General features: G+C 44.8%; 42 non-coding genes across 42 annotated transcripts; all 42 read right to left on the minus strand.

Annotated features, from left to right (window-relative positions):
- Window positions 1-6191: 6191 nt before the first annotated feature.
- On the minus strand, window positions 6192-6264 carry trnat-cgu. Its single transcript has one exon. It is a non-coding gene; the product is annotated as a tRNA-Thr (tRNA).
- Window positions 6265-6484: 220 nt separating this feature from the next.
- Window positions 6485-6557, minus strand: trnat-cgu. The gene has a single exon. It is a non-coding gene; the product is annotated as a tRNA-Thr (tRNA).
- Window positions 6558-6877: 320 nt separating this feature from the next.
- On the minus strand, window positions 6878-6950 carry trnat-ugu. The gene has a single exon. It is a non-coding gene; the product is annotated as a tRNA-Thr (tRNA).
- Window positions 6951-7170: 220 nt separating this feature from the next.
- On the minus strand, window positions 7171-7243 carry trnat-cgu. Its single transcript has one exon. It is a non-coding gene; the product is annotated as a tRNA-Thr (tRNA).
- A 320-nt stretch (window positions 7244-7563) lies between these two features.
- Window positions 7564-7636, minus strand: trnat-ugu. The gene has a single exon. It is a non-coding gene; the product is annotated as a tRNA-Thr (tRNA).
- Window positions 7637-7856: 220 nt separating this feature from the next.
- On the minus strand, window positions 7857-7929 carry trnat-cgu. Its single transcript has one exon. It is a non-coding gene; the product is annotated as a tRNA-Thr (tRNA).
- Window positions 7930-8249: 320 nt separating this feature from the next.
- Window positions 8250-8322, minus strand: trnat-ugu. Its single transcript has one exon. It is a non-coding gene; the product is annotated as a tRNA-Thr (tRNA).
- A 220-nt stretch (window positions 8323-8542) lies between these two features.
- On the minus strand, window positions 8543-8615 carry trnat-cgu. The gene has a single exon. It is a non-coding gene; the product is annotated as a tRNA-Thr (tRNA).
- Window positions 8616-8935: 320 nt separating this feature from the next.
- On the minus strand, window positions 8936-9008 carry trnat-ugu. The gene has a single exon. It is a non-coding gene; the product is annotated as a tRNA-Thr (tRNA).
- A 220-nt stretch (window positions 9009-9228) lies between these two features.
- Window positions 9229-9301, minus strand: trnat-cgu. Its single transcript has one exon. It is a non-coding gene; the product is annotated as a tRNA-Thr (tRNA).
- Window positions 9302-9621: 320 nt separating this feature from the next.
- Window positions 9622-9694, minus strand: trnat-ugu. Its single transcript has one exon. It is a non-coding gene; the product is annotated as a tRNA-Thr (tRNA).
- Window positions 9695-9914: 220 nt separating this feature from the next.
- Window positions 9915-9987, minus strand: trnat-cgu. Its single transcript has one exon. It is a non-coding gene; the product is annotated as a tRNA-Thr (tRNA).
- Window positions 9988-10307: 320 nt separating this feature from the next.
- trnat-ugu lies at window positions 10308-10380 on the minus strand. The gene has a single exon. It is a non-coding gene; the product is annotated as a tRNA-Thr (tRNA).
- A 220-nt stretch (window positions 10381-10600) lies between these two features.
- Window positions 10601-10673, minus strand: trnat-cgu. The gene has a single exon. It is a non-coding gene; the product is annotated as a tRNA-Thr (tRNA).
- Window positions 10674-10993: 320 nt separating this feature from the next.
- Window positions 10994-11066, minus strand: trnat-ugu. Its single transcript has one exon. It is a non-coding gene; the product is annotated as a tRNA-Thr (tRNA).
- A 220-nt stretch (window positions 11067-11286) lies between these two features.
- Window positions 11287-11359, minus strand: trnat-cgu. The gene has a single exon. It is a non-coding gene; the product is annotated as a tRNA-Thr (tRNA).
- Window positions 11360-11679: 320 nt separating this feature from the next.
- Window positions 11680-11752, minus strand: trnat-ugu. The gene has a single exon. It is a non-coding gene; the product is annotated as a tRNA-Thr (tRNA).
- Window positions 11753-11972: 220 nt separating this feature from the next.
- On the minus strand, window positions 11973-12045 carry trnat-cgu. The gene has a single exon. It is a non-coding gene; the product is annotated as a tRNA-Thr (tRNA).
- Window positions 12046-12365: 320 nt separating this feature from the next.
- Window positions 12366-12438, minus strand: trnat-ugu. Its single transcript has one exon. It is a non-coding gene; the product is annotated as a tRNA-Thr (tRNA).
- A 220-nt stretch (window positions 12439-12658) lies between these two features.
- On the minus strand, window positions 12659-12731 carry trnat-cgu. The gene has a single exon. It is a non-coding gene; the product is annotated as a tRNA-Thr (tRNA).
- A 320-nt stretch (window positions 12732-13051) lies between these two features.
- trnat-ugu lies at window positions 13052-13124 on the minus strand. Its single transcript has one exon. It is a non-coding gene; the product is annotated as a tRNA-Thr (tRNA).
- A 220-nt stretch (window positions 13125-13344) lies between these two features.
- Window positions 13345-13417, minus strand: trnat-cgu. Its single transcript has one exon. It is a non-coding gene; the product is annotated as a tRNA-Thr (tRNA).
- A 320-nt stretch (window positions 13418-13737) lies between these two features.
- On the minus strand, window positions 13738-13810 carry trnat-ugu. The gene has a single exon. It is a non-coding gene; the product is annotated as a tRNA-Thr (tRNA).
- Window positions 13811-14030: 220 nt separating this feature from the next.
- Window positions 14031-14103, minus strand: trnat-cgu. Its single transcript has one exon. It is a non-coding gene; the product is annotated as a tRNA-Thr (tRNA).
- Window positions 14104-14423: 320 nt separating this feature from the next.
- On the minus strand, window positions 14424-14496 carry trnat-ugu. Its single transcript has one exon. It is a non-coding gene; the product is annotated as a tRNA-Thr (tRNA).
- Window positions 14497-14716: 220 nt separating this feature from the next.
- On the minus strand, window positions 14717-14789 carry trnat-cgu. The gene has a single exon. It is a non-coding gene; the product is annotated as a tRNA-Thr (tRNA).
- A 320-nt stretch (window positions 14790-15109) lies between these two features.
- trnat-ugu lies at window positions 15110-15182 on the minus strand. The gene has a single exon. It is a non-coding gene; the product is annotated as a tRNA-Thr (tRNA).
- Window positions 15183-15402: 220 nt separating this feature from the next.
- On the minus strand, window positions 15403-15475 carry trnat-cgu. The gene has a single exon. It is a non-coding gene; the product is annotated as a tRNA-Thr (tRNA).
- A 320-nt stretch (window positions 15476-15795) lies between these two features.
- Window positions 15796-15868, minus strand: trnat-ugu. Its single transcript has one exon. It is a non-coding gene; the product is annotated as a tRNA-Thr (tRNA).
- A 220-nt stretch (window positions 15869-16088) lies between these two features.
- Window positions 16089-16161, minus strand: trnat-cgu. The gene has a single exon. It is a non-coding gene; the product is annotated as a tRNA-Thr (tRNA).
- Window positions 16162-16481: 320 nt separating this feature from the next.
- Window positions 16482-16554, minus strand: trnat-ugu. The gene has a single exon. It is a non-coding gene; the product is annotated as a tRNA-Thr (tRNA).
- Window positions 16555-16774: 220 nt separating this feature from the next.
- trnat-cgu lies at window positions 16775-16847 on the minus strand. Its single transcript has one exon. It is a non-coding gene; the product is annotated as a tRNA-Thr (tRNA).
- A 320-nt stretch (window positions 16848-17167) lies between these two features.
- On the minus strand, window positions 17168-17240 carry trnat-ugu. The gene has a single exon. It is a non-coding gene; the product is annotated as a tRNA-Thr (tRNA).
- A 220-nt stretch (window positions 17241-17460) lies between these two features.
- Window positions 17461-17533, minus strand: trnat-cgu. The gene has a single exon. It is a non-coding gene; the product is annotated as a tRNA-Thr (tRNA).
- A 320-nt stretch (window positions 17534-17853) lies between these two features.
- On the minus strand, window positions 17854-17926 carry trnat-ugu. The gene has a single exon. It is a non-coding gene; the product is annotated as a tRNA-Thr (tRNA).
- A 220-nt stretch (window positions 17927-18146) lies between these two features.
- On the minus strand, window positions 18147-18219 carry trnat-cgu. The gene has a single exon. It is a non-coding gene; the product is annotated as a tRNA-Thr (tRNA).
- Window positions 18220-18539: 320 nt separating this feature from the next.
- trnat-ugu lies at window positions 18540-18612 on the minus strand. Its single transcript has one exon. It is a non-coding gene; the product is annotated as a tRNA-Thr (tRNA).
- A 220-nt stretch (window positions 18613-18832) lies between these two features.
- Window positions 18833-18905, minus strand: trnat-cgu. Its single transcript has one exon. It is a non-coding gene; the product is annotated as a tRNA-Thr (tRNA).
- A 320-nt stretch (window positions 18906-19225) lies between these two features.
- On the minus strand, window positions 19226-19298 carry trnat-ugu. Its single transcript has one exon. It is a non-coding gene; the product is annotated as a tRNA-Thr (tRNA).
- A 220-nt stretch (window positions 19299-19518) lies between these two features.
- On the minus strand, window positions 19519-19591 carry trnat-cgu. Its single transcript has one exon. It is a non-coding gene; the product is annotated as a tRNA-Thr (tRNA).
- A 320-nt stretch (window positions 19592-19911) lies between these two features.
- On the minus strand, window positions 19912-19984 carry trnat-ugu. The gene has a single exon. It is a non-coding gene; the product is annotated as a tRNA-Thr (tRNA).
- Window positions 19985-20204: 220 nt separating this feature from the next.
- Window positions 20205-20277, minus strand: trnat-cgu. The gene has a single exon. It is a non-coding gene; the product is annotated as a tRNA-Thr (tRNA).
- Window positions 20278-20389: the final 112 nt, after the last annotated feature.

Here is a 20389-nt window from a genome sequence, read left to right on the forward strand (position 1 = left end):
CCTGGGTATGCTGCAATATTCTCTGGATGAGGGTATAAATATGACCGCCTTAAAGTGCTTTTGCTGGAGACTTTCAAACTGAACGATTAGGTGACGCAAAGCCATCGTAAGGTAAGGTAAGGTAATTTTTTCAAAGGTGGACCTCATCCGCCTGTGGTTATCACCAGGTGCCGCTGCATCCACAAGACGTTCCCAAGACTGCTGTCATCACTCCTTTTGGTTTGTTTGAGTTCCTCCCCATGCCATTTGGGTTAAAAACCACCACCCAGACTTTCCAGCGACTCATGGACAGTGTATTGCGTGACATTTGTTTTTGTGTACACTGTAAAAAGTTTAACGTAAAATTTACAGCAACTTGCTGGCAGCAAATAACCAGCAACTTGCTGTATTTCACTCTACAGTACACCTACTGTATATGAAATCACAGTACCTATGCCTGATACTGTAAATGCAAACTACAGTAGTACTACCAGTGCTGTAATGTATACAGTATTGAATTGTCTACCGTATTTTTAATCACAGTACTTATGGATCATACTGTAACTTAGTACAGTAGTAATACCAGTGCTGTAATATTATATACAGTCATTTTGGGAAATTCATATCCTGCTTTATCTACAGCCAGGGTAAATTTGACTAGGCCTAGGTATGGTTTAGGCTACACAAACTTGCATAAATAACCATTGACAACTTGTTATCAGTTTGAAAAGCAAGTACATTTATTCACTTTTTTCCGTTTAGAAATTCTCGTGTGCTGCATCCTAACGTTAGACCAACGGTTGCAGTCAGCCTGATCCACCACCAGTAGCAGAGTGAAGCAGCACCTAGCAGAAATAGAAGAAAAAAAGATAAACAGTGTTAGATAACAATTTTCAACTGAAACTGAAGGCTACTTACAAGTGAAACTTTAGAATAATCATTTATATATACTGTATGTTTTTTGAGTTTACTGTCAAAATGCCAGGCTGAAGATGGTGTTAGCATAACTCAGTTTCGCAAGGTATATTTAGCTGCTAACGTTAGCCAGCTGGGTGAGCTCATTGATGATGTTTGCTTGCAGCAACACATAGATATATATACTGACATCTATGGCAGCAACAGCCATTCGCGCTGTTCGTCCGAACAACGGTTAATGATAGTCAGATGTGACTTAAAGTTAACTTATATCAATATTGCTAAAGTTAGCCTATTAAACTAACAAAACCGTACATGATTACGATGAGTTAACGTTACATAAGTTAGCTGGTAGCAGCTAAACCTCCACGTTAACGTTAACCAGCAGCACATCATCTTCAGCCTAACATTGTGACAGTAACATACTAGGCCTAGCACTACTAGCGAATGTTTTATATAAATTATATGAATATAATAAACTGTAACTTACTGAGAACTAAGGTAGGCCTAATATAAATGAGACTGCCAAAATGTTAACGTAACATAAAACATTAACGTTAATGCCACCTTCACAGCAACAGCAACTATGATAGTTAGCCTAACGTTACTTACTTAGTTGATCCAACAAGCATGGATGAGTTTGTAAGTTAGACAGTACAACGTACATAGACTGTACACATGCCCGAATTTAATGTAGTACAATTTCACAATGAAACATTAACGTTACATAAATAAATGCTTGCTTACCATTAAGGTGGAGCTGCGAACTTGACAGAGTGCTGAACACCGTTGGTCTGACTGACTGAACTGTTGCTCAAAAATGATCTCCCGCCGCCGGACAGTTCAAACGCCGTCGCGCGGTGCACGTTTCAATCACCACGTCAAAATTTCCCAGTAAACCATAAATCCATGACTTTTCAATATCTTTTCAAAATGATGATTTGGATGGAAAATCAACATAATATCAATGTCACCTTGCTATCTGGGAGCTTAACTTTGTATTCATGTGCAAAAAGAAAACAGAAAACCCCAACTGATTTTCCGCCATGTTTTTTCAAAATTTTCAAAAAGCTGACAAGTGAGGGATGAGTCAGAATTATTACTGTGTAATGATTCGCAGCAAATTTTTATTACTGTAGTTTGACCATTTTTGACCATAATTCATAGCGAAACTACAGCAACATACTGTATTCACAAATACAGTACACATTTCTCTCAAAAACAGCAAAAAAATCACAGAATCTTGTTACAGTTTACCGTATTTTCCGGACTATAAGTCGCTCCTGAGTATAAGTCGCATCAGTCAAAAAATGCGTCATGAGCAGGAAAAAAACATATATAAGTTGCACCAGACTATAAGTCGCATTTATTTAGAAATGTATTTCACAAAATCCAAAACCAAAAACAGAGACTATGTAACTGGATTATTGAGGCCAAAAAGATTAATGAAGATGAAGGAGTGAAGGCAGCCAAGAGGAGGGCATGGTAATTGCAAAGCAAAAGATTCACTGAAAGAAAATGCCATGAGGTGCACCAAAATGTTACTAAAATGTGGAGAATACAATGCAATCAAGCATTTTGGGCGATGTGGAGTCACAAGCTGGCAGCAGATTAAATGCTCATGAGAGAGAAAAAGATGCAGTTTTAGACGTGACCGAAACGATAGGCCTATAGGCCCGATGGTAATTGTAAAGCAATTTACAAAAGATTCAAACAAAAATGCTGATATGATACATGAAAATGTAGCTAAAAATGTGGAGAATACAATGCAATCAAGCATTTTGGGCTATGTGGAGTCACAAGCTGGCAGCAGATTAAATGCTCACGATAGAGAAAAAGACGGTTTTAAAAGGACGTGACCTGAGCTGAGGCAAGCCATGGCAATAGGCCCGACGGTATTTGTAAAGCAATTTACAAAAGATTCACAGAACAGAAATGCTGATGTGGTACATGAAAATGTAGCTAAAAATGTGGAGAATGCAATGCAATCAAGCATTTTGGACGATGTGGAGATACAAGCTGGCAGCAGATTAAATGCTCGAGAGAGAAAAAGATGCGGGTTTAAATTGACGTGCAGACCGAAGCTGCAGCAAGCAGGTGATATTTAGAAATGTATTTCACAAAATCCAAGACTAAGAACAGACAGACTATATAACTGTACACATTGAGGCCAAAAATATTGAGAATTCTACAGGGAATGTTAATGAAGAAGAAGGAGTGAATAGTGGCAAGAGGCAAGCCGAAGGCTGCTGACAAGGCCCGACGCTAATTGTAAAGCAATTTACAAAAAAATCACTGAACTCAAATGCTGATGTGGTACATGAAAATTTAGCTAAAAATGTGGAGAATGCAATGCAATCAAGCATTTTGTACGATATATTGGCACAGGCTGGCATACAGCAGAACAATTGCTTGGCTGGCCACCTCCGAGAGAGCGAGAGAAAAAAAGATGCACATTTAAAAGGGTCTAAATTCCAGCGCGGAATTGCGGGTACTGCGAATAAATTATTACTTTGAGCATAATAATAAAAGTCCCGCAAATCTAGCCATCATAATGCGAGAGATTCCCACACATTTTACCCTGTACCCTGTCTGACATTAATATAATAATGGAGCGGCCTGAATGTGGGACTATTGACGGACCAACTCTGACTTCAATTGAACCCCATGCACACACACGCGCGCGCAGGACCACTTTGGGGGTGCCTCTCTTTTCGTTGCTCTCTCTCTCTCTCAGCAGGATTTGTCACTGCTGAAGTCAAATTATAGCCTAGGTGCTTCAACATCAACCGCTATCGACAGGAAAGGAAAACAAACATTTAGCGATCAGGAACCGTCAGGAATTTTGCAAATACAGAAGCATGACCGCCTAGGCTATAACGTAGAGAACATGGATGACTTCACTATTTGACGTTCGATTGCGGACGTGAACAGACAGCTACAGACACGGAGCGCACATTAGGCCTACTTTCACTTTCTGTGCGTATTCATTACGTGAAAGATAATTAGTAGCAAAACAGCGATCAAATATTACATGGCAGTGCGTTTTGTTTTCAAATGTTTTCATGCATGTCTAGATAACAGGTGAGGGATGTTTAGGAGACTCGTAAATCCTCAAATTTAGGCTGCGCAAAGTACAGCACCTTTATTTGGCCATGGCTTGTATTCGAGTCAGCTATAGTCCTTTATTTCTTGCGTTTTATTGTGAGACATAGTCCTACTTTTCGTTTGGAGCGGCATGGGTAGGCTACCAAAAGCAGATGTTTAATTTAAGATTTAATTTACGTTTGGACTGTTGATTATATTGCTAAATATCGGGACTGATGACCACTGAAATCTGTGGTGTATTTAATGGCTTACTATTAAGTTTCATAGTGTCGGGAATTTCGATTGCCATCTACTTATTGCGAGATAAGGTATCCGCGCTTTCATTCATTCGTGTGCTGTGCTGCAAGGGAAACCTTATTCCGTATAGCCAAAGATGTCTAAGATAGCCTAAATGTAGTTATATTTTAAATTATGCATGATTTACTTTTTTATAAAATTCATAGGCTGATGCCTGGCAGCAACAATTGTGTTTAAATGTAGGCTTTAGCCTCTAGCTCAGAAGGGTGCGGCATGCGACTAGCTTGAGAGCAACGTGTTGGAGACTCATGGTGTAAATGACTTTTCATTGGCAACAATACCAACCAACAATATAAAATATTAAGAAGAGCTCTTTTATGAGTTAAATTGAAACAAAATTATACTGGCTTTTATTTGTCCGAATCTGAGGCCCGGCTATAAATAGAATCCCTGCCATAATTTGATGATTTAGGTATGCACGTGTGTTTCAGGCGTAGTGCAAGCACTAATCTCTGACTGAAAGTGCACAGGACTTGTGCATTTGAGAGCGCTCTCTCGAGGCTGTAGACGCTAATGTTTCATGTAGGGTTCATGTCAGTTAATATAAATTAACATTTAAAAACATGTTCAATTATATATTTTTTTCATATACAAGTCGCACCTGACTATAAGTCGCAGGACCAGCCAAACTATGAAAAAAAGTGTGACTTATAGTCCGGAAAATACGGTACTTGGATGACATCCTAGTGGTTAGTACTTCCAAGGCTGAACACCTGGCGCACCTCAGGGTTCTGTTTCAACGTCTTGACGATCACGGACTGGTCATCAACACAGCGATGTGCCATTTCGGTTTGTCTGCCATTGATTTCCTTGGCCATCATGTCACAAGCAAGGGAGCGGCTCCGCTAGTTGCTAAGGTGGAGGCCATTTGCCAGGTCCTGGGACCAGCCACGGTCAACGTCCTACAGGAATTTCTGTGTGAGGATTCCAGTGAGGATTGAACTCACTACCCCTGGTTTACTCCAACCACTAAGCCAGGGGTTGGGAACCTTTTTTGCCTGGATAGCCATTTTTACCAAATTTATTATTTTTTTAATCTCAGAAGAGCCACATAAAGACGGTTACAAGAAAAAGTTTGGATATTTAACATACAGTTACTTTCATTCAACAGAGGATTTTTTAATACATTTTCTACTAGTTTTAAAAGTAATGGGCAAGTAACTTAAATTGTGAAGTGGAATGACAGAAGTATAGGCTAGGCTTCCCAGGTAGGCTAAACACCACCCCCTATTTTCCCAGTGCCCTTTGGTATGCAAAGTAATGCTGCTTTCGAGATGTCTCGTAAATCATCGTACACTCACCCGTACAACATGTACCGATAAATTAACATGACCAACACAGTACATATGCAAAAAAATACATTTTGTTGTAAGGTCGTACGTCCACCTCGGGGTACCCTCAAGTACTCCGAGGTAAAATGGTCGTGCCTGCCCAAAATGCCGCAAGAAAGCTGGGTAATTTACACTTTCCAACTCGGGCGGCGGATTTACGAGACATTTACGAGACATCTCGAAAGCAGCATAACATCATAATTAACAACACAACACTCAATTTTGGTTGACATGTCATTGGCGAAATTGAACATTTGAGGCCTAACAGAGATTAGATTTGGGGATGGCCTTGGAGTCTGGCTGGCTTATATTCAGTGAGGTGAAGTTTAGTGAAAGAATTGAGGCTGTCATCAGTTAAGGGCAACTCCAGGCAAAACTGTCATATATCCATAACGCCAACTAAATACCATGGCATTGTGTTGGTGTTATGGATGTGACAATTCTGCGCGGAATTGCCCTTAAACGTGAGCACAGGTTTGTCCTTATATTTTTCAAATGTGAGAAAGATTTCTCACATGCAAGTGGAAACAAACAGGGTTAACTTCTCGCAGTGTGCGAAACGGGCTCCAGTGAGGATTGAACTCGCGACACCTGGTTTACGAGACCAGTGCTCTTGCCACTGAGCTATGAAGCCACGAAACTGAGGATTTAGGGTCAAGAAATCTAGTGTGCCACATTTCATGTGGCTACTCGATACGGCGGCTGCATCGAAAAGCAGGACAGATCGGCGAGAGCAGTAAACGGAAGAAGATTTTCAGATGCGTGTTTTGCCGACCTTTACACAGAAGTTTTACGTCACAGCCAAAGGAGAACAAATACTGGTTTGGCAGTGTCCGTGCCACGGAGCAGCGGACAGGCTCCAGCGAGGGTTGAACTCGCGACCCCTGGTTTACGAGACCAGTGCTCTTACCACTGAGCTATAGAGCCCTTGTGCATGAAAAAGTAGTCAGCGTTTGCTCCTCAAATGTTGCCTGTATGATAATTCTGTCCCTATTTCATGATGCAAAGAGAAATTGACGGGAAAAATAAAATCCTAGCAGCTGTCCACGCACCAAAGCTCCATCAACAAAGCATGTATTTTTTGTGCTGAATTTGCTGTGACTTTCTCGCTAATGTGCAGGTCACTTTAACGAACGCACACTTTATGGCAACCCTTGAAGTAACCACTCTTGTCAAAAGAAGGCTGTCAACAGCAGACGACCCAAGAAAAGTGGTTACCTTTGCTGTAAAAATGTTCCGCGGAGCTGAGGCTCCAGTGAGGATTGAACTCACGACCCCTGGTTTACAAGACCAGTGCTCTAACCACTGAGCTATGAAGCCACGAAACTGAAGATTTAGGGTCAAGAAATCTAGTGTGCCACATTTCATGTGGCTACTCGATACGGCGGCTGCATCGAAAAGCAGGACAGATCGGCGAGAGCAGTAAACGGAAGAAGATTTTCAGATGCGTGTTTTGCCGACCTTTACACAGAAGTTTTACGTCACAGCCAAAGGAGAACAAATAATGGTATGGCAGGGTCCGTGCCACGGACCAGCAGACAGGCTCCAGCGAGGATTGAACTCGCGACCCCTGGTTTACGAGACCAGTGCTCTTACCACTGAGCTATAGAGCCCTTGTGCATGAAAATGTAGTCAGCGTTTGCTCCTCAAATGTTGCCTGTATGATAATTCTGTCCCTATTTCATGATGCAAAGAGAAATTGACGGGAAAAATAAAATCCTAGCAGCTGTCCACGCACCAAAGCTCCATCAACAAAGCATGTATTTTTTGTGCTGAATTTGCTGTGACTTTCTCGCTAATGTGCAGGTCACTTTAACGAACGCACACTTTATGGCAACCCTTGAAGTAACCACTCTTGTCAAAAGAAGGCTGTCAACAGCAGACGACCCAAGAAAAGTGGTTACCTTTGCTGTAAAAATGTTCCGCGGAGCTGAGGCTCCAGTGAGGATTGAACTCACGACCCCTGGTTTACAAGACCAGTGCTCTAACCACTGAGCTATGAAGCCACGAAACTGAAGATTTAGGGTCAAGAAATCTAGTGTGCCACATTTCATGTGGCTACTCGATATGGCGGCTGCATCGAAAAGCAGGACAGATCGGCGAGAGCAGTAAACGGAAGAAGATTTTCAGATGCGTGTTTTGCCGACCTTTACACAGAAGTTTTATGTCACAGCCAAAGGAGAACAAATAATGGTATGGCAGGGTCCGTGCCACGGACCAGCAGACAGGCTCCAGCGAGGATTGAACTCGCGACCCCTGGTTTACGAGACCAGTGCTCTTACCACTGAGCTATAGAGCCCTTGTGCATGAAAATGTAGTCAGCGTTTGCTCCTCAAATGTTGCCTGTATGATAATTCTGTCCCTATTTCATGATGCAAAGAGAAATTGACGGGAAAAATAAAATCCTAGCAGCTGTCCACGCACCAAAGCTCCATCAACAAACCATGTATTTTTTGTGCTGAATTTGCTGTGACTTTCTCGCTAATGTGCAGGTCACTTTAACGAACGCACACTTTATGGCAACCCTTGAAGTAACCACTCTTGTCAAAAGAAGGCTGTCAACAGCAGACGACCCAAGAAAAGTGGTTACCTTTGCTGTAAAAATGTTCCGCGGAGCTGAGGCTCCAGTGAGGATTGAACTCACGACCCCTGGTTTACAAGACCAGTGCTCTAACCACTGAGCTATGAAGCCACGAAACTGAGGATTTAGGGTCAAGAAATCTAGTGTGCCACATTTCATGTGGCTACTCGATACGGCGGCTGCATCGAAAAGCAGGACAGATCGGCGAGAGCAGTAAACGGAAGAAGATTTTCAGATGCGTGTTTTGCCGACCTTTACACAGAAGTTTTACGTCACAGCCAAAGGAGAACAAATACTGGTTTGGCAGTGTCCGTGCCACGGAGCAGCGGACAGGCTCCAGCGAGGGTTGAACTCGCGACCCCTGGTTTACGAGACCAGTGCTCTTACCACTGAGCTATTGAGCCCTTGTGCATGAAAAAGTAGTCAGCGTTTGCTCCTCAAATGTTGCCTGTATGATAATTCTGTCCCTATTTCATGATGCAAAGAGAAATTGACGGGAAAAATAAAATCCTAGCAGCTGTCCACGCACCAAAGCTCCATCAACAAAGCATGTATTTTTTGTGCTGAATTTGCTGTGACTTTCTCGCTAATGTGCAGGTCACTTTAACGAACGCACACTTTATGGCAACCCTTGAAGTAACCACTCTTGTCAAAAGAAGGCTGTCAACAGCAGACGACCCAAGAAAAGTGGTTACCTTTGCTGTAAAAATGTTCCGCGGAGCTGAGGCTCCAGTGAGGATTGAACTCACGACCCCTGGTTTACAAGACCAGTGCTCTAACCACTGAGCTATGAAGCCACGAAACTGAAGATTTAGGGTCAAGAAATCTAGTGTGCCACATTTCATGTGGCTACTCGATACGGCGGCTGCATCGAAAAGCAGGACAGATCGGCGAGAGCAGTAAACGGAAGAAGATTTTCATATGCGTGTTTTGCCGACCTTTACACAGAAGTTTTACGTCACAGCCAAAGGAGAACAAATAATGGTATGGCAGGGTCCGTGCCACGGACCAGCAGACAGGCTCCAGCGAGGATTGAACTCGCGACCCCTGGTTTACGAGACCAGTGCTCTTACCACTGAGCTATAGAGCCCTTGTGCATGAAAATGTAGTCAGCGTTTGCTCCTCAAATGTTGCCTGTATGATAATTCTGTCCCTATTTCATGATGCAAAGAGAAATTGACGGGAAAAATAAAATCCTAGCAGCTGTCCACGCACCAAAGCTCCATCAACAAAGCATGTATTTTTTGTGCTGAATTTGCTGTGACTTTCTCGCTAATGTGCAGGTCACTTTAACGAACGCACACTTTATGGCAACCCTTGAAGTAACCACTCTTGTCAAAAGAAGGCTGTCAACAGCAGACGACCCAAGAAAAGTGGTTACCTTTGCTGTAAAAATGTTCCGCGGAGCTGAGGCTCCAGTGAGGATTGAACTCACGACCCCTGGTTTACAAGACCAGTGCTCTAACCACTGAGCTATGAAGCCACGAAACTGAAGATTTAGGGTCAAGAAATCTAGTGTGCCACATTTCATGTGGCTACTCGATATGGCGGCTGCATCGAAAAGCAGGACAGATCGGCGAGAGCAGTAAACGGAAGAAGATTTTCAGATGCGTGTTTTGCCGACCTTTACACAGAAGTTTTATGTCACAGCCAAAGGAGAACAAATAATGGTATGGCAGGGTCCGTGCCACGGACCAGCAGACAGGCTCCAGCGAGGATTGAACTCGCGACCCCTGGTTTACGAGACCAGTGCTCTTACCACTGAGCTATAGAGCCCTTGTGCATGAAAATGTAGTCAGCGTTTGCTCCTCAAATGTTGCCTGTATGATAATTCTGTCCCTATTTCATGATGCAAAGAGAAATTGACGGGAAAAATAAAATCCTAGCAGCTGTCCACGCACCAAAGCTCCATCAACAAACCATGTATTTTTTGTGCTGAATTTGCTGTGACTTTCTCGCTAATGTGCAGGTCACTTTAACGAACGCACACTTTATGGCAACCCTTGAAGTAACCACTCTTGTCAAAAGAAGGCTGTCAACAGCAGACGACCCAAGAAAAGTGGTTACCTTTGCTGTAAAAATGTTCCGCGGAGCTGAGGCTCCAGTGAGGATTGAACTCACGACCCCTGGTTTACAAGACCAGTGCTCTAACCACTGAGCTATGAAGCCACGAAACTGAGGATTTAGGGTCAAGAAATCTAGTGTGCCACATTTCATGTGGCTACTCGATACGGCGGCTGCATCGAAAAGCAGGACAGATCGGCGAGAGCAGTAAACGGAAGAAGATTTTCAGATGCGTGTTTTGCCGACCTTTACACAGAAGTTTTACGTCACAGCCAAAGGAGAACAAATACTGGTTTGGCAGTGTCCGTGCCACGGAGCAGCGGACAGGCTCCAGCGAGGGTTGAACTCGCGACCCCTGGTTTACGAGACCAGTGCTCTTACCACTGAGCTATTGAGCCCTTGTGCATGAAAAAGTAGTCAGCGTTTGCTCCTCAAATGTTGCCTGTATGATAATTCTGTCCCTATTTCATGATGCAAAGAGAAATTGACGGGAAAAATAAAATCCTAGCAGCTGTCCACGCACCAAAGCTCCATCAACAAAGCATGTATTTTTTGTGCTGAATTTGCTGTGACTTTCTCGCTAATGTGCAGGTCACTTTAACGAACGCACACTTTATGGCAACCCTTGAAGTAACCACTCTTGTCAAAAGAAGGCTGTCAACAGCAGACGACCCAAGAAAAGTGGTTACCTTTGCTGTAAAAATGTTCCGCGGAGCTGAGGCTCCAGTGAGGATTGAACTCACGACCCCTGGTTTACAAGACCAGTGCTCTAACCACTGAGCTATGAAGCCACGAAACTGAAGATTTAGGGTCAAGAAATCTAGTGTGCCACATTTCATGTGGCTACTCGATACGGCGGCTGCATCGAAAAGCAGGACAGATCGGCGAGAGCAGTAAATGGAAGAAGATTTTCAGATGCGTGTTTTGCCGACCTTTACACAGAAGTTTTATGTCACAGCCAAAGGAGAACAAATAATGGTATGGCAGGGTCCGTGCCACGGACCAGCAGACAGGCTCCAGCGAGGGTTGAACTCGCGACCCCTGGTTTACGAGACCAGTGCTCTTACCACTGAGCTATAGAGCCCTTGTGCATGAAAATGTAGTCAGCGTTTGCTCCTCAAATGTTGCCTGTATGATAATTCTGTCCCTATTTCATGATGCAAAGAGAAATTGACGGGAAAAATAAAATCCTAGCAGCTGTCCACGCACCAAAGCTCCATCAACAAAGCATGTATTTTTTGTGCTGAATTTGCTGTGACTTTCTCGCTAATGTGCAGGTCACTTTAACGAACGCACACTTTATGGCAACCCTTGAAGTAACCACTCTTGTCAAAAGAAGGCTGTCAACAGCAGACGACCCAAGAAAAGTGGTTACCTTTGCTGTAAAAATGTTCCGCGGAGCTGAGGCTCCAGTGAGGATTGAACTCACGACCACTGGTTTACAAGACCAGTGCTCTAACCACTGAGCTATGAAGCCACGAAACTGAGGATTTAGGGTCAAGAAATCTAGTGTGCCACATTTCATGTGGCTACTCGATACGGCGGCTGCATCGAAAAGCAGGACAGATCGGCGAGAGCAGTAAACGGAAGAAGATTTTCAGATGCGTGTTTTGCCGACCTTTACACAGAAGTTTTACGTCACAGCCAAAGGAGAACAAATACTGGTTTGGCAGTGTCCGTGCCACGGAGCAGCGGACAGGCTCCAGCGAGGGTTGAACTCGCGACCCCTGGTTTACGAGACCAGTGCTCTTACCACTGAGCTATAGAGCCCTTGTGCATGAAAAAGTAGTCAGCGTTTGCTCCTCAAATGTTGCCTGTATGATAATTCTGTCCCTATTTCATGATGCAAAGAGAAATTGACGGGAAAAATAAAATCCTAGCAGCTGTCCACGCACCAAAGCTCCATCAACAAAGCATGTATTTTTTGTGCTGAATTTGCTGTGACTTTCTCGCTAATGTGCAGGTCACTTTAACGAACGCACACTTTATGGCAACCCTTGAAGTAACCACTCTTGTCAAAAGAAGGCTGTCAACAGCAGACGACCCAAGAAAAGTGGTTACCTTTGCTGTAAAAATGTTCCGCGGAGCTGAGGCTCCAGTGAGGATTGAACTCACGACCCCTGGTTTACAAGACCAGTGCTCTAACCACTGAGCTATGAAGCCACGAAACTGAAGATTTAGGGTCAAGAAATCTAGTGTGCCACATTTCATGTGGCTACTCGATACGGCGGCTGCATCGAAAAGCAGGACAGATCGGCGAGAGCAGTAAACGGAAGAAGATTTTCAGATGCGTGTTTTGCCGACCTTTACACAGAAGTTTTACGTCACAGCCAAAGGAGAACAAATACTGGTTTGGCAGTGTCCGTGCCACGGAGCAGCGGACAGGCTCCAGCGAGGGTTGAACTCGCGACCCCTGGTTTACGAGACCAGTGCTCTTACCACTGAGCTATTGAGCCCTTGTGCATGAAAAAGTAGTCAGCGTTTGCTCCTCAAATGTTGCCTGTATGATAATTCTGTCCCTATTTCATGATGCAAAGAGAAATTGACGGGAAAAATAAAATCCTAGCAGCTGTCCACGCACCAAAGCTCCATCAACAAAGCATGTATTTTTTGTGCTGAATTTGCTGTGACTTTCTCGCTAATGTGCAGGTCACTTTAACGAACGCACACTTTATGGCAACCCTTGAAGTAACCACTCTTGTCAAAAGAAGGCTGTCAACAGCAGACGACCCAAGAAAAGTGGTTACCTTTGCTGTAAAAATGTTCCGCGGAGCTGAGGCTCCAGTGAGGATTGAACTCACGACCCCTGGTTTACAAGACCAGTGCTCTAACCACTGAGCTATGAAGCCACGAAACTGAAGATTTAGGGTCAAGAAATCTAGTGTGCCACATTTCATGTGGCTACTCGATACGGCGGCTGCATCGAAAAGCAGGACAGATCGGCGAGAGCAGTAAACGGAAGAAGATTTTCAGATGCGTGTTTTGCCGACCTTTACACAGAAGTTTTATGTCACAGCCAAAGGAGAACAAATAATGGTATGGCAGGGTCCGTGCCACGGACCAGCAGACAGGCTCCAGCGAGGATTGAACTCGCGACCCCTGGTTTACGAGACCAGTGCTCTTACCACTGAGCTATAGAGCCCTTGTGCATGAAAATGTAGTCAGCGTTTGCTCCTCAAATGTTGCCTGTATGATAATTCTGTCCCTATTTCATGATGCAAAGAGAAATTGACGGGAAAAATAAAATCCTAGCAGCTGTCCACGCACCAAAGCTCCATCAACAAAGCATGTATTTTTTGTGCTGAATTTGCTGTGACTTTCTCGCTAATGTGCAGGTCACTTTAACGAACGCACACTTTATGGCAACCCTTGAAGTAACCACTCTTGTCAAAAGAAGGCTGTCAACAGCAGACGACCCAAGAAAAGTGGTTACCTTTGCTGTAAAAATGTTCCGCGGAGCTGAGGCTCCAGTGAGGATTGAACTCACGACCCCTGGTTTACAAGACCAGTGCTCTAACCACTGAGCTATGAAGCCACGAAACTGAAGATTTAGGGTCAAGAAATCTAGTGTGCCACATTTCATGTGGCTACTCGATATGGCGGCTGCATCGAAAAGCAGGACAGATCGGCGAGAGCAGTAAACGGAAGAAGATTTTCAGATGCGTGTTTTGCCGACCTTTACACAGAAGTTTTATGTCACAGCCAAAGGAGAACAAATAATGGTATGGCAGGGTCCGTGCCACGGACCAGCAGACAGGCTCCAGCGAGGATTGAACTCGCGACCCCTGGTTTACGAGACCAGTGCTCTTACCACTGAGCTATAGAGCCCTTGTGCATGAAAATGTAGTCAGCGTTTGCTCCTCAAATGTTGCCTGTATGATAATTCTGTCCCTATTTCATGATGCAAAGAGAAATTGACGGGAAAAATAAAATCCTAGCAGCTGTCCACGCACCAAAGCTCCATCAACAAACCATGTATTTTTTGTGCTGAATTTGCTGTGACTTTCTCGCTAATGTGCAGGTCACTTTAACGAACGCACACTTTATGGCAACCCTTGAAGTAACCACTCTTGTCAAAAGAAGGCTGTCAACAGCAGACGACCCAAGAAAAGTGGTTACCTTTGCTGTAAAAATGTTCCGCGGAGCTGAGGCTCCAGTGAGGATTGAACTCACGACCCCTGGTTTACAAGACCAGTGCTCTAACCACTGAGCTATGAAGCCACGAAACTGAGGATTTAGGGTCAAGAAATCTAGTGTGCCACATTTCATGTGGCTACTCGATACGGCGGCTGCATCGAAAAGCAGGACAGATCGGCGAGAGCAGTAAACGGAAGAAGATTTTCAGATGCGTGTTTTGCCGACCTTTACACAGAAGTTTTACGTCACAGCCAAAGGAGAACAAATACTGGTTTGGCAGTGTCCGTGCCACGGAGCAGCGGACAGGCTCCAGCGAGGGTTGAACTCGCGACCCCTGGTTTACGAGACCAGTGCTCTTACCACTGAGCTATTGAGCCCTTGTGCATGAAAAAGTAGTCAGCGTTTGCTCCTCAAATGTTGCCTGTATGATAATTCTGTCCCTATTTCATGATGCAAAGAGAAATTGACGGGAAAAATAAAATCCTAGCAGCTGTCCACGCACCAAAGCTCCATCAACAAAGCATGTATTTTTTGTGCTGAATTTGCTGTGACTTTCTCGCTAATGTGCAGGTCACTTTAACGAACGCACACTTTATGGCAACCCTTGAAGTAACCACTCTTGTCAAAAGAAGGCTGTCAACAGCAGACGACCCAAGAAAAGTGGTTACCTTTGCTGTAAAAATGTTCCGCGGAGCTGAGGCTCCAGTGAGGATTGAACTCACGACCCCTGGTTTACAAGACCAGTGCTCTAACCACTGAGCTATGAAGCCACGAAACTGAAGATTTAGGGTCAAGAAATCTAGTGTGCCACATTTCATGTGGCTACTCGATACGGCGGCTGCATCGAAAAGCAGGACAGATCGGCGAGAGCAGTAAACGGAAGAAGATTTTCAGATGCGTGTTTTGCCGACCTTTACACAGAAGTTTTACGTCACAGCCAAAGGAGAACAAATACTGGTTTGGCAGTGTCCGTGCCACGGAGCAGCGGACAGGCTCCAGCGAGGGTTGAACTCGCGACCCCTGGTTTACGAGACCAGTGCTCTTACCACTGAGCTATTGAGCCCTTGTGCATGAAAAAGTAGTCAGCGTTTGCTCCTCAAATGTTGCCTGTATGATAATTCTGTCCCTATTTCATGATGCAAAGAGAAATTGACGGGAAAAATAAAATCCTAGCAGCTGTCCACGCACCAAAGCTCCATCAACAAAGCATGTATTTTTTGTGCTGAATTTGCTGTGACTTTCTCGCTAATGTGCAGGTCACTTTAACGAACGCACACTTTATGGCAACCCTTGAAGTAACCACTCTTGTCAAAAGAAGGCTGTCAACAGCAGACGACCCAAGAAAAGTGGTTACCTTTGCTGTAAAAATGTTCCGCGGAGCTGAGGCTCCAGTGAGGATTGAACTCACGACCCCTGGTTTACAAGACCAGTGCTCTAACCACTGAGCTATGAAGCCACGAAACTGAAGATTTAGGGTCAAGAAATCTAGTGTGCCACATTTCATGTGGCTACTCGATACGGCGGCTGCATCGAAAAGCAGGACAGATCGGCGAGAGCAGTAAACGGAAGAAGATTTTCAGATGCGTGTTTTGCCGACCTTTACACAGAAGTTTTATGTCACAGCCAAAGGAGAACAAATAATGGTATGGCAGGGTCCGTGCCACGGACCAGCAGACAGGCTCCAGCGAGGATTGAACTCGCGACCCCTGGTTTACGAGACCAGTGCTCTTACCACTGAGCTATAGAGCCCTTGTGCATGAAAATGTAGTCAGCGTTTGCTCCTCAAATGTTGCCTGTATGATAATTCTGTCCCTATTTCATGATGCAAAGAGAAATTGACGGGAAAAATAAAATCCTAGCAGCTGTCCACGCACCAAAGCTCCATCAACAAAGCATGTATTTTTTGTGCTGAATTTGCTGTGACTTTCTCGCTAATGTGCAGGTCACTTTAACGAACGCACACTTTATGGCAACCCTTGAAGTAACCACTCTTGTCAAAAGAAGGCTGTCAACAGCAGACGACCCAAGAAAAGTGGTTACCTTTGCTGTAAAAATGTTCCGCGGAGCTGAGGCTCCAGTGAGGATTGAACTCACGACCCCTGGTTTACAAGACCAGTGCTCTAACCACTGAGCTATGAAGCCACGAAACTGAGGATTTAGGGTCAAGAAATCTAGTGTGCCACATTTCATGTGGCTACTCGATACGGCGGCTGCATCGAAAAGCAGGACAGATCGGCGAGAGCAGTAAACGGAAGAAGATTTTCAGATGCGTGTTTTGCCGACCTTTACACAGAAGTTTTACGTCACAGCCAAAGGAGAACAAATACTAGTTTGGCAGTGTCCGTGCCACGGAGCAGCGGACAGGCTCCAGCGAGGGTTGAACTCGCGACCCCTGGTTTACGAGACCAGTGCTCTTACCACTGAGCTATAGAGCCCTTGTGCATGAAAAAGTAGTCAGCGTTTGCTCCTCAAATGTTGCCTGTATGATAATTCTGTCCCTATTTCATGATGCAAAGAGAAATTGACGGGAAAAATAAAATCCTAGCAGCTGTCCACGCACCAAAGCTCCATCAACAAAGCATGTATTTTTTGTGCTGAATTTGCTGTGACTTTCTCGCTAATGTGCAGGTCACTTTAACGAACGCACACTTTATGGCAACCCTTGAAGTAACCACTCTTGTCAAAAGAAGGCTGTCAACAGCAGACGACCCAAGAAAAGTGGTTACCTTTGCTGTAAAAATGTTCCGCGGAGCTGAGGCTCCAGTGAGGATTGAACTCACGACCCCTGGTTTACAAGACCAGTGCTCTAACCACTGAGCTATGAAGCCACGAAACTGAAGATTTAGGGTCAAGAAATCTAGTGTGCCACATTTCATGTGGCTACTCGATATGGCGGCTGCATCGAAAAGCAGGACAGATCGGCGAGAGCAGTAAACGGAAGAAGATTTTCAGATGCGTGTTTTGCCGACCTTTACACAGAAGTTTTATGTCACAGCCAAAGGAGAACAAATAATGGTATGGCAGGGTCCGTGCCACGGACCAGCAGACAGGCTCCAGCGAGGATTGAACTCGCGACCCCTGGTTTACGAGACCAGTGCTCTTACCACTGAGCTATAGAGCCCTTGTGCATGAAAATGTAGTCAGCGTTTGCTCCTCAAATGTTGCCTGTATGATAATTCTGTCCCTATTTTATGATGCAAAGAGAAATTGACGGGAAAAATAAAATCCTAGCAGCTGTCCACGCACCAAAGCTCCATCAACAAACCATGTATTTTTTGTGCTGAATTTGCTGTGACTTTCTCGCTAATGTGCAGGTCACTTTAACGAACGCACACTTTATGGCAACCCTTGAAGTAACCACTCTTGTCAAAAGAAGGCTGTCAACAGCAGACGACCCAAGAAAAGTGGTTACCTTTGCTGTAAAAATGTTCCGCAGAGCTGAGGCTCCAGTGAGGATTGAACTCACGACCCCTGGTTTACAAGACCAGTGCTCTAACCACTGAGCTATGAAGCCACGAAACTGAAGATTTAGGGTCAAGAAATCTAGTGTGCCACATTTCATGTGGCTACTCGATATGGCGGCTGCATCGAAAAGCAGGACAGATCGGCGAGAGCAGTAAACGGAAGAAGATTTTCAGATGCGTGTTTTGCCGACCTTTACACAGAAGTTTTACGTCACAGCCAAAGGAGAGCAAATAATGGTTTGGCACTGTCCGTGCCACGGAGCAGCAGACAGGCTCCAGCGAGGATTGAACTCGCGACCCCTGGTTTACGAGACCAGTGCTCTTACCACTGAGCTATAGAGCCCTTGTGCATGAAAAAGTAGTCAGCGTTTGCTCCTCAAATGTTGCCTGTATGATAATTCTGTCCCTATTTCATGATGCAAAGAGAAATTGACGGGAAAAATAAAATCCTAGCAGCTGTCCACGCACCAAAGCTCCATCAACAAAGCATGTATTTTTTGTGCTGAATTTGCTGTGACTTTCTCGCTAATGTGCAGGTCACTTTAACGAACGCACACTTTATGGCAACCCTTGAAGTAACCACTCTTGTCAAAAGAAGGCTGTCAACAGCAGACGACCCAAGAAAAGTGGTTACCTTTGCTGTAAAAATGTTCCGCGGAGCTGAGGCTCCAGTGAGGATTGAACTCACGACCCCTGGTTTACAAGACCAGTGCTCTAACCACTGAGCTATGAAGCCACGAAACTGAGGATTTAGGGTCAAGAAATCTAGTGTGCCACATTTCATGTGGCTACTCGATACGGCGGCTGCATCGAAAAGCAGGACAGATCGGCGAGAGCAGTAAACGGAAGAAGATTTTCAGATGCGTGTTTTGCCGACCTTTACACAGAAGTTTTACGTCACAGCCAAAGGAGAACAAATACTGGTTTGGCAGTGTCCGTGCCACGGAGCAGCGGACAGGCTCCAGCGAGGGTTGAACTCGCGACCCCTGGTTTACGAGACCAGTGCTCTTACCACTGAGCTATTGAGCCCTTGTGCATGAAAAAGTAGTCAGCGTTTGCTCCTCAAATGTTGCCTGTATGATAATTCTGTCCCTATTTCATGATGCAAAGAGAAATTGACGGGAAAAATAAAATCCTAGCAGCTGTCCACGCACCAAAGCTCCATCAACAAAGCATGTATTTTTTGTGCTGAATTTGCTGTGACTTTCTCGCTAATGTGCAGGTCACTTTAACGAACGCACACTTTATGGCAACCCTTGAAGTAACCACTCTTGTCAAAAGAAGGCTGTCAACAGCAGACGACCCAAGAAAAGTGGTTACCTTTGCTGTAAAAATGTTCCGCGGAGCTGAGGCTCCAGTGAGGATTGAACTCACGACCCCTGGTTTACAAGACCAGTGCTCTAACCACTGAGCTATGAAGCCACGAAACTGAAGATTTAGGGTCAAGAAATCTAGTGTGCCACATTTCATGTGGCTACTCGATACGGCGGCTGCATCGAAAAGCAGGACAGATCGGCGAGAGCAGTAAATGGAAGAAGATTTTCAGATGCGTGTTTTGCCGACCTTTACACAGAAGTTTTATGTCACAGCCAAAGGAGAACAAATAATGGTATGGCAGGGTCCGTGCCACGGACCAGCAGACAGGCTCCAGCGAGGATTGAACTCGCGACCCCTGGTTTACGAGACCAGTGCTCTTACCACTGAGCTATAGAGCCCTTGTGCATGAAAATGTAGTCAGCGTTTGCTCCTCAAATGTTGCCTGTATGATAATTCTGTCCCTATTTCATGATGCAAAGAGAAATTGACGGGAAAAATAAAATCCTAGCAGCTGTCCACGCACCAAAGCTCCATCAACAAAGCATGTATTTTTTGTGCTGAATTTGCTGTGACTTTCTCGCTAATGTGCAGGTCACTTTAACGAACGCACACTTTATGGCAACCCTTGAAGTAACCACTCTTGTCAAAAGAAGGCTGTCAACAGCAGACGACCCAAGAAAAGTGGTTACCTTTGCTGTAAAAATGTTCCGCGGAGCTGAGGCTCCAGTGAGGATTGAACTCACGACCCCTGGTTTACAAGACCAGTGCTCTAACCACTGAGCTATGAAGCCACGAAACTGAGGATTTAGGGTCAAGAAATCTAGTGTGCCACATTTCATGTGGCTACTCGATACGGCGGCTGCATCGAAAAGCAGGACAGATCGGCGAGAGCAGTAAACGGAAGAAGATTTTCAGATGCGTGTTTTGCCGACCTTTACACAGAAGTTTTACGTCACAGCCAAAGGAGAACAAATACTAGTTTGGCAGTGTCCGTGCCACGGAGCAGCAGACAGGCTCCAGCGAGGGTTGAACTCGCGACCCCTGGTTTACGAGACCAGTGCTCTTACCACTGAGCTATAGAGCCCTTGTGCATGAAAAAGTAGTCAGCGTTTGCTCCTCAAATGTTGCCTGTATGATAATTCTGTCCCTATTTCATGATGCAAAGAGAAATTGACGGGAAAAATAAAATCCTAGCA

The sequence above is a fragment of the Alosa sapidissima genome, chromosome 8 (genome assembly GCF_018492685.1).
Source record: "Alosa sapidissima isolate fAloSap1 chromosome 8, fAloSap1.pri, whole genome shotgun sequence".
In the NCBI taxonomy this organism is placed as follows: Eukaryota; Metazoa; Chordata; class Actinopteri; order Clupeiformes; family Clupeidae; genus Alosa; species Alosa sapidissima.